Here is a 15851-nt window from a genome sequence, read left to right on the forward strand (position 1 = left end):
TGACAGGGGCGGACTGACAACTCATGGGGCCCTCGGGCAATAGGGGATCATGGGGCCCCTGTGTCCTTGCCCAAACTCAAAAAAGCCTATGAAAAAGGTACCAGGGGCATCTCATGGGGTCCCCTACTGACCCCGGGCCCTCAGGCAGTGCCCGAGTTTCCAAATGGTCAGTCCACCCCTGCTTGGTGATAACAGTCACCAGGGCACATAAAAAGCAGGGACATAGACAGCAATAATAATCAACTCTGGTCAATTAACACAAGGCTTGTTGGTTTTCGCTACTTTAGGGTAACCCATATGTTTGAATATGCGATTTAACAATCTAAAAAGCATGAAATAAAGTGCATTCCTTTTTTGAAAAAAGCAGTGTACCACAATGCACGGTAGTGTATTACTGTGTGTTTTGGTATGCTAAAGCCCATGTGTGTTGACACTTGTGCCACCCCAATGTTCAATATGTGTGTTTTGAATGTTGAGTTTAAGGCATGAGTTCCCCCAGTGCAAAAGTGTGAACAGAGCCTGAGGGAGATAGTAAGTATCACAGTATATTGCAAGATCTTACTGATTTAACTGTGGGAAATGAGGCACAACTTAATATAGTCTCCTAGTAGCTCACCAATACTCAGAGATAAAAGGTAATTTAAATAGTATACATATACTGTAGTAGAGGATCCACACCTTGTTTTCTTATTGGTTTCCTTTGTTGGATTATTGTTGAAAGTAATTCAGGTGGCTGTAAAACCACCTGATCACTTCTATACACTGCAGAAGGCACATTCCCCCTTACTGCACGACCACCCCACCATGTATTTTTGGCTTGACTGTCCCTCCTGCCATCTTAAGTATGGGCGTGGTGAGTGTCCTGGTGGATGAATCCAGAAGCAATGAGCATTTCTTCACATCTGTGTTCAGTGCTGTCATTTCCTGGCAGCTCTGGCCAGGTAAGTGGGGCCCAAAGGTAACATTAATTGTCTAATAGACCCCTGATGTCTCCTTGAAGAAGGCTTGTTATTTTTATTAGCCCCCTATGTAATAGCAATAAAGTAAAACAATTAAAAATGTAAAGTACCATACAATCAATATAAAAAAATGCCCATGTACATACAAATATAAACATGCATGTTGGGTGCCAGAGTGCGAACAATAATTCTGGGGCCATCATGGTTAACTTTAAAATGATGACCTGTAAAGGCTTTTAAAGTGTTGTCTACAGACAGTTTTGGCTACCAAAGTTTTTTGCCATTTCACCAATTTGCAGTTTTATGGCTTGACATATTTGGTATCTTTTTACTCAACACATCACAGCCTCCAAAAAATGGGCAATCTATTGTGTTTGTGTGCATTACAATTAATGTTAGTGTGTTTTTTTGTTGTTTTTCTTTTACTGAAAATATAGGTTTGACAAACTTGTGCATTACTATCACGTGAGAGAAAGAACTGCAACCAGCACTTTTTTATCCTCCAGGATCTCTGTTTTAAAATATATAGTATGTGTTGGCATACTTTTTTCTGAAACCTCAGATGTGTGTGTGCTTTTTCATGCTTCCACGAGGGGACCATTGTGCTCATTACATAAATGTACAGTATATGGTAACCATGAGTATGAATCTTACCCTACTGAGCTAATAGTATTTTATAATTTCAAGATTTCAATATTGATGTATAAATAAAGTCAGTATCATGACATAATATTAGCTATACTGCAAGTAACAATGGTATGAAAAACTAGTTTCTATATACTGTATGTATATTCTAAAGTTTTAGAAGTATACAGTGGCAGTCCTATTTTTGCTGATTTGCAGTGCGAAACAGTAGTGGTGCTTTTTTGCTTTCTTTCACAATGCATGTCTATGAGCCAGTCAACAGTACACTAACTTTGTGGATAATATGGCTGATATGTTATCTCAACAGTTAAAGGGGAACCATACGTAGCTTCTCTTGCTCATACGCAGGCGTTGGCATCATCTCCTGGTTTTAATTTTGGTTCAGAATCTTTGACCATCTTGTTTGGCCAGGCCAGGATGATAAAACTCCTGTATGTAGAGAAAGTACATTCAGATGCACATTCTAATGAGGATTGCAAATAGGCAGGTAAGAAGTTCTTTTTTTTTTATTGCAGAAGAGACATCGTATGTTTATTCTGCAATAAAAAGTCTGCCTGTTTGCAGGTTTTTTTTTTCATTCTAAAGCAGGGGTCCCCAAATATTCTCAACATAGGGCCAGATTACTCCCCCTGCTTTCTCACACCATCCATGCTCACTACCCTTAGGGTTTAGAGATTAAGTTTGAACCCCATACCCCACAACAGTTCTCCCCAAACACAGCGTTATGGCTGAATCCCACACTACAGCATCAGTATGTTCTTCTAGACCCTCAGGCTTGGACTAAATACAAAATTAAATTGCTCTCTCATTTGATTGATCAATGAAAATTGCTTTCATTCTCCGCTTAAAGTAAAATGTTCCAGCCACGCATTTGTTCTGATACTGGCAATTATCTCATACTTTGTGTAGCCAATTCTCCAATTCTCCTGTGTTCTTAACTATGTCAGACCTTGTGGAAGTTTTGAAATCAGAGTGTTCTGTCAAACCCATGTTTATTCTTTATAATCACTTATGTATGGTCAATATTACAGATGGCTGGCAGACATCCCAAACCTTGATGGAGATGACTGTTCAGATATTTGGGACTTTCCCTTTAAACAACTTGTCTCACTGAGGGACAGACCTATTCACTTAAAAATTGTACACAGTGCCTTTTTTACCCCATATAGGGTTCATAAAATGGACCTGAGCTCTCCTCCAAACTGCTGGAGATGTTCCCACTCACCAGGAGATTTTACCCACATTTTTTTATCCTGCTTTGCCATGGTTCACTATTAGGAGTCTGTAGGCCGTATTGCTAGCTTGGTTTCCGGGACGCACTGAGAAACCACAGGTGAAGAGCCTGTGATATGTTCTGGAGTGTTGTCCTGCTAAGAGTTCTCAACAGGAATTATCACTTCAATTAAGTTATCAAGTACATTTTTGAAAACTCCTAAGACTGGTGTCTCCTTCTTCTAAGGCCTATTAAAAAAGAACCTGGTTCTGCTGGGAAGGAAGTGAGCAAGCATGTTGTGTAGTGGCTGATTTGGAAGTTTATAATTCCTACAGGAGTAGAGTCAACACAGATACAGAGTCTAAGTTTTGGATGTTATAAAATGTGGTGGTTCCCAGCCCACAGCAGTCATTCCTGTGAACATTCACCGTGTGGAACGCCTGATCCTGGATAAGTGACGCATAACCTGTCGTAAAATTGCACAAGAGATGAATCATAGATGAGTTCCTCGGAGGTCAGCATTTCTGCACTGATGATGAAGTGAAGCAGGCTGTCCTAGGATGGTTCAGGCATACTGACAAGTCTTTTTAAGCTTTCCAGGCATTAGTTAAACACTGGGATAAGTGTATAAGTGTAGCAGGGGAGTATTTAAAAAATAAATGCAGTTTCCGCTCTTTGAAATGTGTTCTTTTATTATATAGACTCAAAAGTCTCAGTTTGACTTGAACACCCCTCGTATGTTACATGTGGTGTTTATCAGAGTGAAATCTAAAGATTTCAGGCAGGGATTGTTGTCCCCTAGCTATGGTATGTTTATTACTGTTGCACTGTATTATTGATGTAGCACTACCCTCCTGAGTACTGCTGAGTTTTTAAGTCCCCCTAAGCTCTGCACAGCTAGGCAACATGCATTTTCCACACTTGCATCCACAGTCAGTAAACAGACCATGAGCCTGGTTTTTGCTGTTTTATTAGGTGTTAGCAACTTGAATAGGGTCTAGGGGTATATGGGATGCCCAATTGAACTGAAACAAGTTGGAGGTCAACTTCTTAGGCACAAAAAAGACAAAAGTCAGCACACAGTCTTTGCAAGGAGCACTTGGTCCCCTTAAATGAACCTCTTCAGACCCCAGAGGAAAATATCCTCATCCACCTGGCTGTTTGAAAATATCCCAGGGCACGGCATTCTGAAACACACGAGTAATGTAGTCCCAGGGTGAACTAGTTGGGTATTGCACATGACCGTCCTTTTCCTTCTTTGGCTCAGGGGGTATAGTACTCAAACTGTCCTTGTCCTGTGGGTTGAAGCTGCTTTCAGGCCTTATACTGGGCTGGCTCCTTCCCTGCTGACAGGCTGTCTCTTCCCGGTAGACAGTGGAGGTCCTTCTTTCTAGCTTCTAGCCTGTAGGCAGACCCCCCTCCTCTGGGACCCCCTCCAGGCTCCACACCAGCAGCACTTCCTCACTCCATCTTCCACCCGACTCTACAGCTGACCAGGCTCTCTCATTTAAGGGTTGACCTAGCCACCATACCAGGCCTCCTGCCTGGGGATTCGTCAGATTCCCCTAAGTATGCAGATAAGCCCCTCCTTGCCCCCGCCTACTAGCTTCTAGATACTTCTCCAAGTGTCTACAGCAGGGGGAGGTATCAGAGAACTGACCTGTAGAGCCCTCCAGCATTAACCTGAAGTAACCTCACTGACTCATTCCCAGGCTGACTCATACCCAGGCTTCTAGCAAGCCTCTAACTATACACACAAAAAAATATCTTACACTGGAGGGCATTACATCGAGAATTGATGCACTACACCTAGCGTAGTGCAGTAGCAGTGTTTTTTATTTGTATTTTTGAAATGTTTCTTTGCCCCCTGCTCTTCTTTTTGTGCTATTTAAAATTGTTCCAGCTAGGCCTTCTCTGATTTTCTTGTGTTCTTTCAGTTTATTTTTAGTTTCTTCACAGATGCGGGACTTAGAAATCCATTAGAATAGAAATACTGTATGGCCAAAGCTTTTTTTTGCCATACTTCTCTTCTGGGTGATAGCAATGCAATTATTTTGCTGTCCTGTGACCCAGAGTCAGTCCAAACTCCTTTAAGGGACATTTATCAGTGCAGATATGTCTTTTCTTAAGTAGTCGCATCAGAAATGTATGTGCTGTTCAGTTGCAGAAACAACTTTTGCTTGTTCCACTTTAAAGTGCAATTCGTCTTTTTAGGTTTTGTGACTGTCAGTGACAATACTGAAACTCTAATATGTGTTGTGTGCATTTTCATATATTATTCTTGTTTTTTATTCCAGTTTATTCATTTATCTATTTTATTTTCTCACTTCTAGCAGCATAACACCACGATTTAGATTATTTATTGTGCTTTTGTGGGAACACAAATAGGTGTTAGCAGCAGCAGTTCAAGTGATAATAAAGGCAATTAAAAAAAATATATAACAAACATGTCATAGTTACCTGCTCTGTGCAGTGGTTTTGCACAGAGAAGCCCCGATTCTTCTCTTTTTGGGTCACCATCTGGCACTCCTGGCCCCTCCCTCCTGCCAAGCACCCACAGAGCAAGCAGCTTGCTATGCAGGCACCCAAGCAGGCTCACCCCCGTGCAACTGCTCTGTATCCCTTCAACACAGCCACGGCTCGGCTCTCTCCTCATTGGCTTTGATTGACAGAAGCAGGAGCCAATGGCCCCCACTGCTGTCTCAACCAATGAGGAGGTAGAGTCCCTGGAGAGCCGAGGCTCTTGTGAACATTGCTGGATCGTGATGGGGCTCAGGTAAGTATTAGGGGTGCTTGTGGGGCTGCTGCACATAGGTTTTTTACCTTCATGCATAGAATCAGACTTCAGACTTTGCAACCACTTTCACTATTAATTCCTCAATTGGACACTTACATCTTTTTACAACATATAGTGGTACCACAGGGGTTCACACTATTGAAACGTTATGAATACTACAATTCTGCCGCTATTTCAGCAGAAGATTTTTCAAGTACAACAAGCTTCCTTGGAACTGTTTTTGTTGCCATTCAGATGTAAATGTGAGAAAGGGATTTGAACACTTCTTAAATGAGCACAAATTAATTGAAAAACTATAAAACAATTTTTTCTCATAATGACTGAAATTTTGTAATAATTTAGTTACATTTAAAATGAATTTTATCACACATATTTTATTTGTATTATTATAAATGAACAAAAATATAATTATATTTTTAAAATACTGTTACTCCCCATGGGCTCCTATTAGAGATATTAGTGTTACTGGCGGAACTTTTGGTAGGATTCCTGTTGGTACGACAATCAGGACTTCTGGATGTGCTCTTATTCTGTTTGCTGAATGGAATCATGAGCAGGCTCCTAGCAGATATGGTGGACAGGCTCCTGGATTGCCACCTAGCTGGACTCCACAAATGTATTGTGACTGAGCTCCTAAAGTGCTTGCTGTCTAGGCTCCTGAACTATCTCCTGGCCAGGTTTCTACAATGTCTCCTAGCAGGGCTCCTGAGCTCTTTACTGACTGGACTTCTGCACTACCTCCATGCTGGGCTTGTAGCTTGGGTTGGCTCATCTGAACAGAAAAAGCACTGTTGCATATGGAACCACATATTTATTTAATGGTTGCGGCAATTTTTACTTGCAACTGATACTTGGAACAATCACTCAAATTGTAAATATGTTGCATATTGTGATCGATTTCTTCATTGCCAACGAATTATGGAGGCAGTGAATGCAACAACATTTATAAACACCAACATAAAAAGACTTTAAAAACTTCCTTTTTACTGTACTATGTGAAAGTGGTTATAAAGCCTAACCATTCTTTACATTAATGCATTCCTCGCATTAAGGTAAAAAATGTTTAAGCATCAGTATCCCGATTCAGTACCCTCTTTTACTTACCCGAGCCCTTATTCGATCCAGCGCTGCGCATGTCTTCATCTCTCCTCTTCCTTTAGTTCTGGGTCTCACAGTCTTTGCCATTGGCTCCCACTGCTGTCAATCAAAGCCAGTGACAGGGGAGGTGGGGGGCAGTGACGAATGCTGCTGTCTGTGTCAATAGACGCAGACAGCAGGGCTCAGGAGCAAGCATGCACAAGTGCCTCCATAGGAGGCGGCTTCCTATGAGACCACTGGACAGAGAAGAGGAGCCAGAAGCGCCAGCAGGGGACCTGAGAAGAGGAGGTTTGGGGCCGCTCTGTCCAATTCCATTGCACAGTGCAGGTAAGTATGAACCTATTTGTTATTTTAAAAAAAAATGTATGTTTACATGGCGCTGAGCCCGATGTTGCTCCATGGCTTACAAGTCTGGGACTCAGTACGTTACTCCAGTGGCCTGATGTCACCCTTTCTGCCTTTGCTCCCAATTGTTAACAACCCTCTTTTCCCACCGGGTTTAGATCACCCAAGGACGTTCTCTTGGTGGGTGGCTAATGGGTTCTCGCAGGTGCGACACTTTTTGGTTTTTCGGTCCTTCCCCACCTGGGATCTTCTTCGGGAGTCCCGGGATGTTCCCCCGGCGGAATTTTTTCGATACCTTCAATTGCGGCACTGGCTGCTCTCGCTGCAGGGCACTTCTGCTTTTCCATACCAGAAATCTGCCTTTGAACAGCTTTGCCAGCAGCGCCCGGGCGCCCCGGGCCTTATCTCCCTTCTTTATGCAGCTCTGAACAGACGCTCGTCGCATACTTCTCTTTTATATGTTGTTCAGTGGGAGCGTGACCTGGGAGTGGCTGTGGATCCGGAGGACTGGAATAAGGCCTGGTCACTCATAGCTAAATGCTTGTTCAATACGACCACGCTGGAGGCAGTCTATAAGGTATTGTTTTGTTGGTATTGGGTTCCTGCTCGTTTGGCCCAGGCTAACCCCGCTTGTAGTGATCGATGTTTCCGGGGTTGTGGCCATCGTGGCGATGTCTTGCATACCTGGTGGTCATGCCTGAGACTGGTTCGTTTTTTGGTCTCGTGTATTTGGCCTCCTTTTCACTTTGTTTCATCTATCCATATGCCGGGATGCTCGGTATACCTTGCTTCATTGCCCCATACTGGGTCTCTTGGCTCATCAGCAGAAGTTGGCGTCCTATTTGTTTTTGACGGCCACCAGAACAATTGCTCAGGCCTGGAAGAGTCCGTTTGTCCCTTTTCAGGGGGTGCGGGATCGTATGACCAATATGATGCTCAATGAACAGATGTCGAGTATATGCAACGACTCCCAATGCAAATTTTCGAAAATATGGGAACCGTGGTTGCAATATGCCTTTCCCACGCTCCCCCTGGCTAGTATGGGGATGTAATGGCGTTTGGCATTGGCGTTTGATGGTGGTGCTCTTGGACCCCTGCCCCCCCTTTTTTTTTTGTGTTCTCTTTCTTTCTCCCCTTTTCTATTAGTTTTTGGGTGACAGTGGACAGCTGCCTTTAGTTACAGTTAGAATTTCATTAACGTTATTGTAACTTATGTGCCATTGATAGCCCCTGCGTGGGCGTATCTTCTGCCTTGTTAGAGTTAGAGCACTGTTTTTTTTTATTATTATGTTTTTTATCTTATCGGTGCAATTGATAGCCCCTGTGGGGGCATGTTTTGTCGCCTCTGTTTTATGCTGATTAAAACTAATAAAAACCTATTGAAATTAAAAAAAAAAAATGTATGTTTACAACCACTTGAAGTAAAATTGCATTGGATTTAACTATTTAACTTCAGCCTTGTTAGACAATGAAATCCGACCCCCCCCCCTTCCTAAAAATCTCTTCAGCATGCACCTCTGCATGAAATCATCTTACATTAAAAACATTTTTGTCTTTTACTTATAATTATTGTTTTCCTCTTCCTAGTTGAGTGAGGCACTGATGATTTAACCCTGGCATCACAACTGCATCATGGGAATGTCCTGTCAGAAGGAGGCAGACCCAGGGTTTCCGGAAGTAAAGAGAGCTGGGTTCATCTGCCCCCTACTGGACCTGGCCAGTGTGGGAAAAATTAAAATAAGATATGCAAAGAATAAAATGACTGAAATTATCTCTAAGTGTCTGTTTGTAGATTGACATTACTAAACAATTCTAAAGGTGCCTATGTTGTCATTTTTCTAAGAGTGAAGTTTGATTATTTTTTTCTGAAATGCATTTTTACATTTTTTTTTGTAAACCATTTCACCCATGATCAGCAGATTGTGAGTGCAATATCAGGGCTCCTGCAGACTGTCAGTACACTGTCTACCTGTGCCTCTGATATGTGCAAGCAGTTGCTGCAGTCCAGGAAGCTCAATGGACCATGAGAGTGCTCACTAGCACCCCCGCAGTACATTGAGAACTACAAGCCATCAGCTACAAAGGTTGATGGTACTTGCAGGCATTTGTTCACTGGGGACTATGAATGAATGACGCGGCCGTGTGGGTGGTGCCTCACACGGCCATGTTAGTTTCAAATTGTGACAGTGGGCACGGGGAAAGGAACCCCGACCCTCTGTCACAGGGAGCTGGGTGAGGGGGAGAGGCTGCAGCTGCTGGAACATGTTACATGTTCCACCCTAAAAATGGGTAAAACATGTAACCAGGGGCGGACTGACAACTTATGGGGCCCCCGAGCAATAGGGGATCATGGGGCCCCTGTGTCCTTGCCCAAACTCAGAAAAGCCTATGAAAAAGGTACCAGGGGCATCTCATGGGGCCCCCTACTGACCCCGGGCCCTCGGGCAGTGTCGCAGTTTCCAAATGGTCAGTCCACCCATGCATGTAACATGTTCCAAAAGGTGAATTTATCCTTTAAGCTTTCTGCTGATTCTGAGGAATCAGCAAGTGGCTATACCTGTCTGGAGAGATCGAACTCTACAGAGGTATGTTAGTGCATAAATCAGCAGTTGTGACAGAACACGGAGTATTGCACTAAACTGAGATCACCCTTCAGTGACTAAACTTCACATTTCTGTGTCTAATAAATACCAAAAATACTGAAGTGCAAGTTTCTCAAAAAGTCATATCAAAATTAACCTATTGCTATAACAAAATATTTAAAAAATATATTATAAAGAAATAAATAAATAAAATGATCCACATCCCAGAACAGTAAGATGTAATACATTGCTTTTTTGTTCTTGGGTTTAGTTATTTTTTTTAATTTGTTTAGTAAAAATTCATCTAAATTGGCTAGTGAATCTCTACCCTCTTTACAGGTTGGCAATGCTGCATTCTAAAGGTGACTCCATTGTTCTTCAGCAGAGTGGAGTGACCCTAAGGATAGGTTCACACTTGTGTGACCTGCTTTCTGCGAGAAGGCAGCCCATTCATTTTAATGGGCTGCTCTACCTGCGGAAACACAGGGAAAACAAGTCCCTGCCTCTTTTTTTTTTTTTAAATCTTGATGCACCAAGATGCATGGTGCAGCAGCACCTTGTGATTTTGACACACGTGAAAAATGTGCTGCGTTTTCTGATGAGTATGGGTGCTGTTACGAAATAATGGAACCCCTGTACATTTGCTAAAGAGCAGCATCATGCGTGTTGGTGGGAAACGCGTGCAATTTTGTGAGCATTCCAGCCCCGCACAAGTGTGAACCTGGGCTAAGACAAGACGTGTGCTACTGGCTGGACCAGCAGTTGAGAATAAATGAAATAACTCCTAAAAAGAATGCATCCACCACATACAGGGATTGGTAAACTGTAATATTGTGTGTTTCCTCTGGGTACTCTGGTTTCCTCCCACACTCCAAAGACATGTTGGTAGGTTAATTGGCTTCTGTCTAAATTGGCCCTAGTATGTGTATGTAGGAATGTGAGTTAGGGACCTTAGATTGTACGCCCCTTGAGGGTTAGGGACTGATGTGAATGTACAGTATATATGTGTATATATATATATATATATATATATATATATTAGATTGTAAGCTCCAAGGATCAGGCCCTCCTAACCCTCTTGTATTGAACTGTATTGTTGCTGTATTGTCTCACGTTATATTGTAAAGCGCTGAGCAAACTGTTGGCACTATATAAATCCTGTATTATAATAATGATAATATGTAAAGTGCTGCGTAAATTGATGGCGCTATATAAGCAGGGGCGTATTTACCACACGGCATTTGCCTAGGGAGGCATTTTTCAGGGGGCCAGCACTGCCCCCCAGAAAGGACAGAAGAAGAGACACATGCGGCATGGGGACCAGGTGGGATCCGAGAGAGGCTACGGGCTGCTTGATGGTGTATGCAGAGCCCGACTCTCATTCCCAGGGAGGTCCGGAGCTGTGAAGTTGAGTGTCTTTCTCTCTCTCTCAATAGGGGGGGGGGATATGTGTGTTAGTGCAAGGCTCCCTCAGGTGGGGGGGGCAGGGGTGTTGTTGATCAATCTCAGGCTCTCTCCGCGGGGGGGTGTTGTCCGATTTTTGTGACGCCTAGGGCAGCACAAAACCTAAATAAACCACAATAATAATAATAATAATATATACAAAAATAGTTTCAGTTTTTTAAATCAAGTTTTAAGAATAAAACTTTAGATCCTGGGCGACCCTACTATAATGTGGCTACGGGACCATAATATGTATGGCTGCTGTAGCATGTCGGTTACTGTGGATATTTTTGGAATATTTGAGATTTCGCTTTAAATGGATGTCCCACCAGTACCTAGATCATGTCCAGTCAGACAGGCTGTGAGCAATGGAGCTGAAAGACATGGGTTAGAGGCGAACACAGCTGCTAGCTTTGCGTGCCAGACACTAGCTGAGCTGGCAGCAGTGGGGGAGAAGAATGCGCCCACAAGCTGGGGAAGAGTGCAGGGTCCAGCTGAGTGAGAGTGAGCATGTCTCTGTAGAGATGATGGAGACACACTTCACATCCTCCCAGTCACAGCACTTTACTGTCAATGGAGCATACAAAGTCAGAGCCTTTTGTCTCTGCTTCATTGAACAACACTGACACTATATAGTAGGCAGCACTGCAAAATACTCAGAGAGACAGGGTGTAAAAGTAAGCAGCAGGAGATCCAAGATCTGCTAAAAGACCAAGTGAGCCGGATGCAGGCAAGTGGACTAAAAGGTGAAAAATAAATTGGGAAGGTGTGCAAGTCAGGAAGAAGGAACAACAGAGACACAATGACAGATATAAAAGCAGAAAACAGTAAACTTTTGCTAACAGGAAGGATGAAGGGAGCAGATGAAAGGATGAAGGGAGGGGATGTATGGATGATTAGCCAGATTGATTGATCCATCGATTGACAGACAGACAGTGTGACATATAATGAGTTTTCTCCTCCCCCCAAGTGAGAAAGCCTGTTAAGATGGAGAAAGCGGCAGTTTTACAAGAAGGTGAAAGATCTGGGAGAGACTGAGAGAAGTGGGATGTACAGACACCACCCTGAGACTTCCAGCACATTTGGTGCAATTTTATCAACGCTGTTAATTTTCTAATTGCTCTGCTTGGTGGAAAGGTTAATGATCATGGGAGCTCTCCAGTCTTATATGCAGTGAAGGTGAAGCATAAATCAAAAGCAAAGAGGACTGTCTGATTCTTTTTTATTCCTTTGAAAGGTAAATGAAAACTTCTGGACATTCAAGAACAATCCAAAAGGAAATACTTGCAAGGATTAATGCAGAGAAGAATTGTCTACCAGATTTCTGGAATAGAAAAGCCAATCAAAATCTGGATGCCTGCATCTCCAAAGGCTTCAACACTTTCTACGGGGAAGATTTTCTCTTGGGATTCTATTAAACATGTTCTGAAATCTTTCCCCTGCTCAACAATCTTTTTTTTTGGTGCTTACTGGAGTTTACGGCTTGTGGATGTCCAGTTTTGCTTTAAAGAAATATGCAGAATGGATTTTCTGAGGAAAAGTGTTTCATCAAATTTCCACTAAGAGGCAGCATAACCCCAGGATTAGGATCTCCACGCTTCAAAAACCTCATGAATGCCCTCAGGGGAAGTTTTGACACTTTTGAAATCTTACCTGCGGTTTTGTGTATAAACCTTTGTGTAACTGTTTGTACATATAGAAAAAAAGTAAGAAAAATTAGAATGATGTGCCAGTAGAGAGTTGTTTACAGAGGATAATGTAATAGCAATTGTCAAGCTGGAGCGAAATGTGTCATGCTGGAAAAGTCTTAATAATGCTGCAGCTATAGGAGAGAGATGCAGTTTGTAGATCTGTTCTGCACATTAAGAGGGCATGATGGACTAAAATTGAGGTCTTTTGGTGATGGTGACAAAACTTCCCCCTACTTCATCCTAAAACATGAGTGGTCATGGGGGCAAAAACTATGCAGCGTGGTCAGTGTAGAGTAGCCTTCCTCATCCCTTAAAATAACTTTTGGGTCTTAGCGAGCCCCTGCTAATAATTATTTTATATATAAGTTGCAGTATATTGGTGTGATGGTCAGTGGGAGGAATGCTCCTTTTCATTTGTGGTCACTGGAAAACATTCCCCTTACAGATAGCTAAAAAGACCACAATTGTCAGTGGATACCTTTCTAAGAGGCAGAAATTGCTCATTGCTCAAGGAACCACTAGCAACCTCTAGAGGAAACCTAGGGATCTATGGAACCATTGCCTTCCAAATAAATATGCATTGAAGCCATTTAGTTATATTAAAAAATACTATAAAACCCATTTTTATTAACTGACATGAAAGTCTTTTGCATGTACCTTTTATCCCAGTAGGTCAAGGCTTTTTGAAATTGAAATATTAACCATTCAAGTTTGTTAATGACAAAGTTTTCTGTAGATCCATGAACGAAATGCTGGCCAGCTGAGATGTCTCAGGAGCACACTCACTATACCACAGCACTGAGCATGCACATACAGTTGTGACCAAAATTATTCAACCCCCACTGAAATTGAGTGTTTTGGCCAGTTTGACATTGCTTTTGATCATTCAGTCATCTTGCTTACATTTACATTAAAGAGGCACTTGTAGGTCAGACAAATATAACATAACAGTTATAATGAAATAACCACAAATGTCTTTTCTGTGCTCACAGCATTATCAGTTTTATTCAACCCCCAAGTGACATTCAATCTTAGTACTTAGTACAGCATCCTTTTACAGTTATAACAGCTTTTAAACGTGAAGCATAGCTTGACACAAGTGTCTTGCAGCGATCTACGGGTATCTTCGCCCATTCTTCATGGGCAAAGGCCTCCAGTTCAGTCACATTCTTAGGCTTGCGCACTGCAACTGCTTTCTTTAAGTCCCACCAGAGGTTCTCAATCGGATTTAAGTCTGGTGACTGCGATGGCCACTCCAAAATGTTCCAGCCTTTCCTCTGCAACCATGCTCTAGTGGACTTGGAGGTATGCTTGGGATCATTGTCCTGTTGAAAGGTCCAACGTCTCCCAAGCCTCAGGTGTGTGACGGACTGCATCACGTTTCCATCCAATATCTCCTGGTACTGAAGAGAATTCATGGTACCTTGCACACGCTGAAGCTTCCCTGTACCTGCAGAAGCAAAACAGCCCCAAAGCATGATTGACCCTCCACCATGCTTCACAGTAGGCAAGGTGTTCTTTTCATCATAGGCCTTGTTCTTCCTCCTCCAAACATAGCGTTGATCCATGGGCCCAAACAGTTCTAATTTTGTTTCATCAGTCCACAGAACACTATCCCACAACTTTTGTGGTTTGTCCACATGGCTTTTGGCATACTGCAGTCGACTCTTCTTATTCTTTGGAGACAGCAAGGGGGTACGCCTGGGAGTTCTGGCACGGAGGCCTTCATTACGCAGTGTGCGTCTTATTGTCTGGGCTGAAACTTCTGTACCCACATCTGACAAATCTTTTCTCAGTTCCTCAGCAGTCACACGGGGACTTCTCTCCACTCTACGCTTCAGGTAGCGCACAGCAGTCGAAGTCAGCATCTTCTTTCTGCCACGACCAGGTAGCGTTTCAACAGTGCCCTTTGCCTTGAATTTGCGAATGATGCTTCCTAAGGTGTCTCTTGGTATGTTTAACATCTTTGCAATCTTCTTATAGCCATTGCCCTTCCTGTGAAGAGAAATCACCTCTTCTCTTGTCTTCCTGGACCATTCTCTTGCCTTCACCATGTTTGTAACCACACCAGTAAATGTCTAGAAGGAGCTGAGTATCACAGTCATTTTAAAGCTGCCTAATTGGTGCTTATTATGCTTGATTGCTGCTCGGTGACATCCACAGGTGTTTTCAATACCTGATGGAAAGCACCTGTATGAACCTCTGTTCTTCAGAGTGGTAGTCTTTAAGGGGTTGAATAATTGTGGCAATGAAGAAACCACATAAGAACCATTTACTACTGTATTACATAAACAATTGATGTCATTTTAGTTGCATTTGGGTAGTTACAACGTCCTTGTAGGATTTGATTCTGAATACAATTCCAAATGTACACTATAGTCCCTAAACCCCTTTACAGCATTGGGGGTTGAATAATTTTGGTCACAACTGTACACTTTAATTGTGATGTAGGACTAAATAAAATGATGTTGTAGGACTAAATAAAACAGTACACTAGTAGTGACTCATGATCACAATGAACTTCAAGGTAATAAGACTGAACATAAAGGATGACATATAAAGTTCCCAAAGGTAAGTCACTATTCTTCACTATAATATCCCTCATATGTATGAAGTTGTATAAGTTATAGCAATGCATCATAAAAGTATAAAATAGAAAAAAAAAAGAACAATAAAAATCTACAATAAAAGAATGAAAGTAGGATGAAAGTAAAGCACCAATGTAACAGGTCTCCGGACAGTAGCAAAACTTACACATACATATTTTGCATATACAAGTACAGTATATGCAAATATGAAACTCATGAGAAAAAGAAGTATAATAAGAGCAAAATGAGCATGAAAAGGTAAAAGTGCAAACAAATGCAGATGTAAGGTAAAAATGGAATCAGGTTCAGGAAAAATAAAGGGAGTTATTAAGAGAAAAAGTTTTATTTAATAAGGCAGTGCAAAGAGAAATGTTCAAAATACAGAAACCCATAGCAACCAACTTTAAGTAGTCTGTAGTATGAGAATGAAGGATGAAAGGCATTGCTTGCAGTGGGTTTCGGTACTTTGCACAATGCATTCTGCCTCTCT

The 15851-nt window shown here is 42.2% G+C and overlaps 1 long non-coding RNA gene across 1 annotated transcript; it reads left to right on the forward strand.

The window, feature by feature from the left end:
* The first annotated feature begins 11723 nt into the window (after positions 1-11723).
* On the forward strand, positions 11724-13394 carry LOC149467649 (uncharacterized). Its single transcript, XR_016311871.1, has 2 exons — positions 11724-11828; positions 12320-13394. It is a non-coding gene; the product is annotated as an uncharacterized LOC149467649 (long non-coding RNA).
* The last annotated feature ends 2457 nt before the right edge of the window (positions 13395-15851 follow it).

This window comes from Staurois parvus, unplaced genomic scaffold (assembly GCF_062004578.1).
Source record: "Staurois parvus isolate SC_StPar_1 unplaced genomic scaffold, SC_StPar_1.0 ptg000104l, whole genome shotgun sequence".
NCBI lineage: Eukaryota > Metazoa > Chordata > Amphibia > Anura > Ranidae > Staurois > Staurois parvus.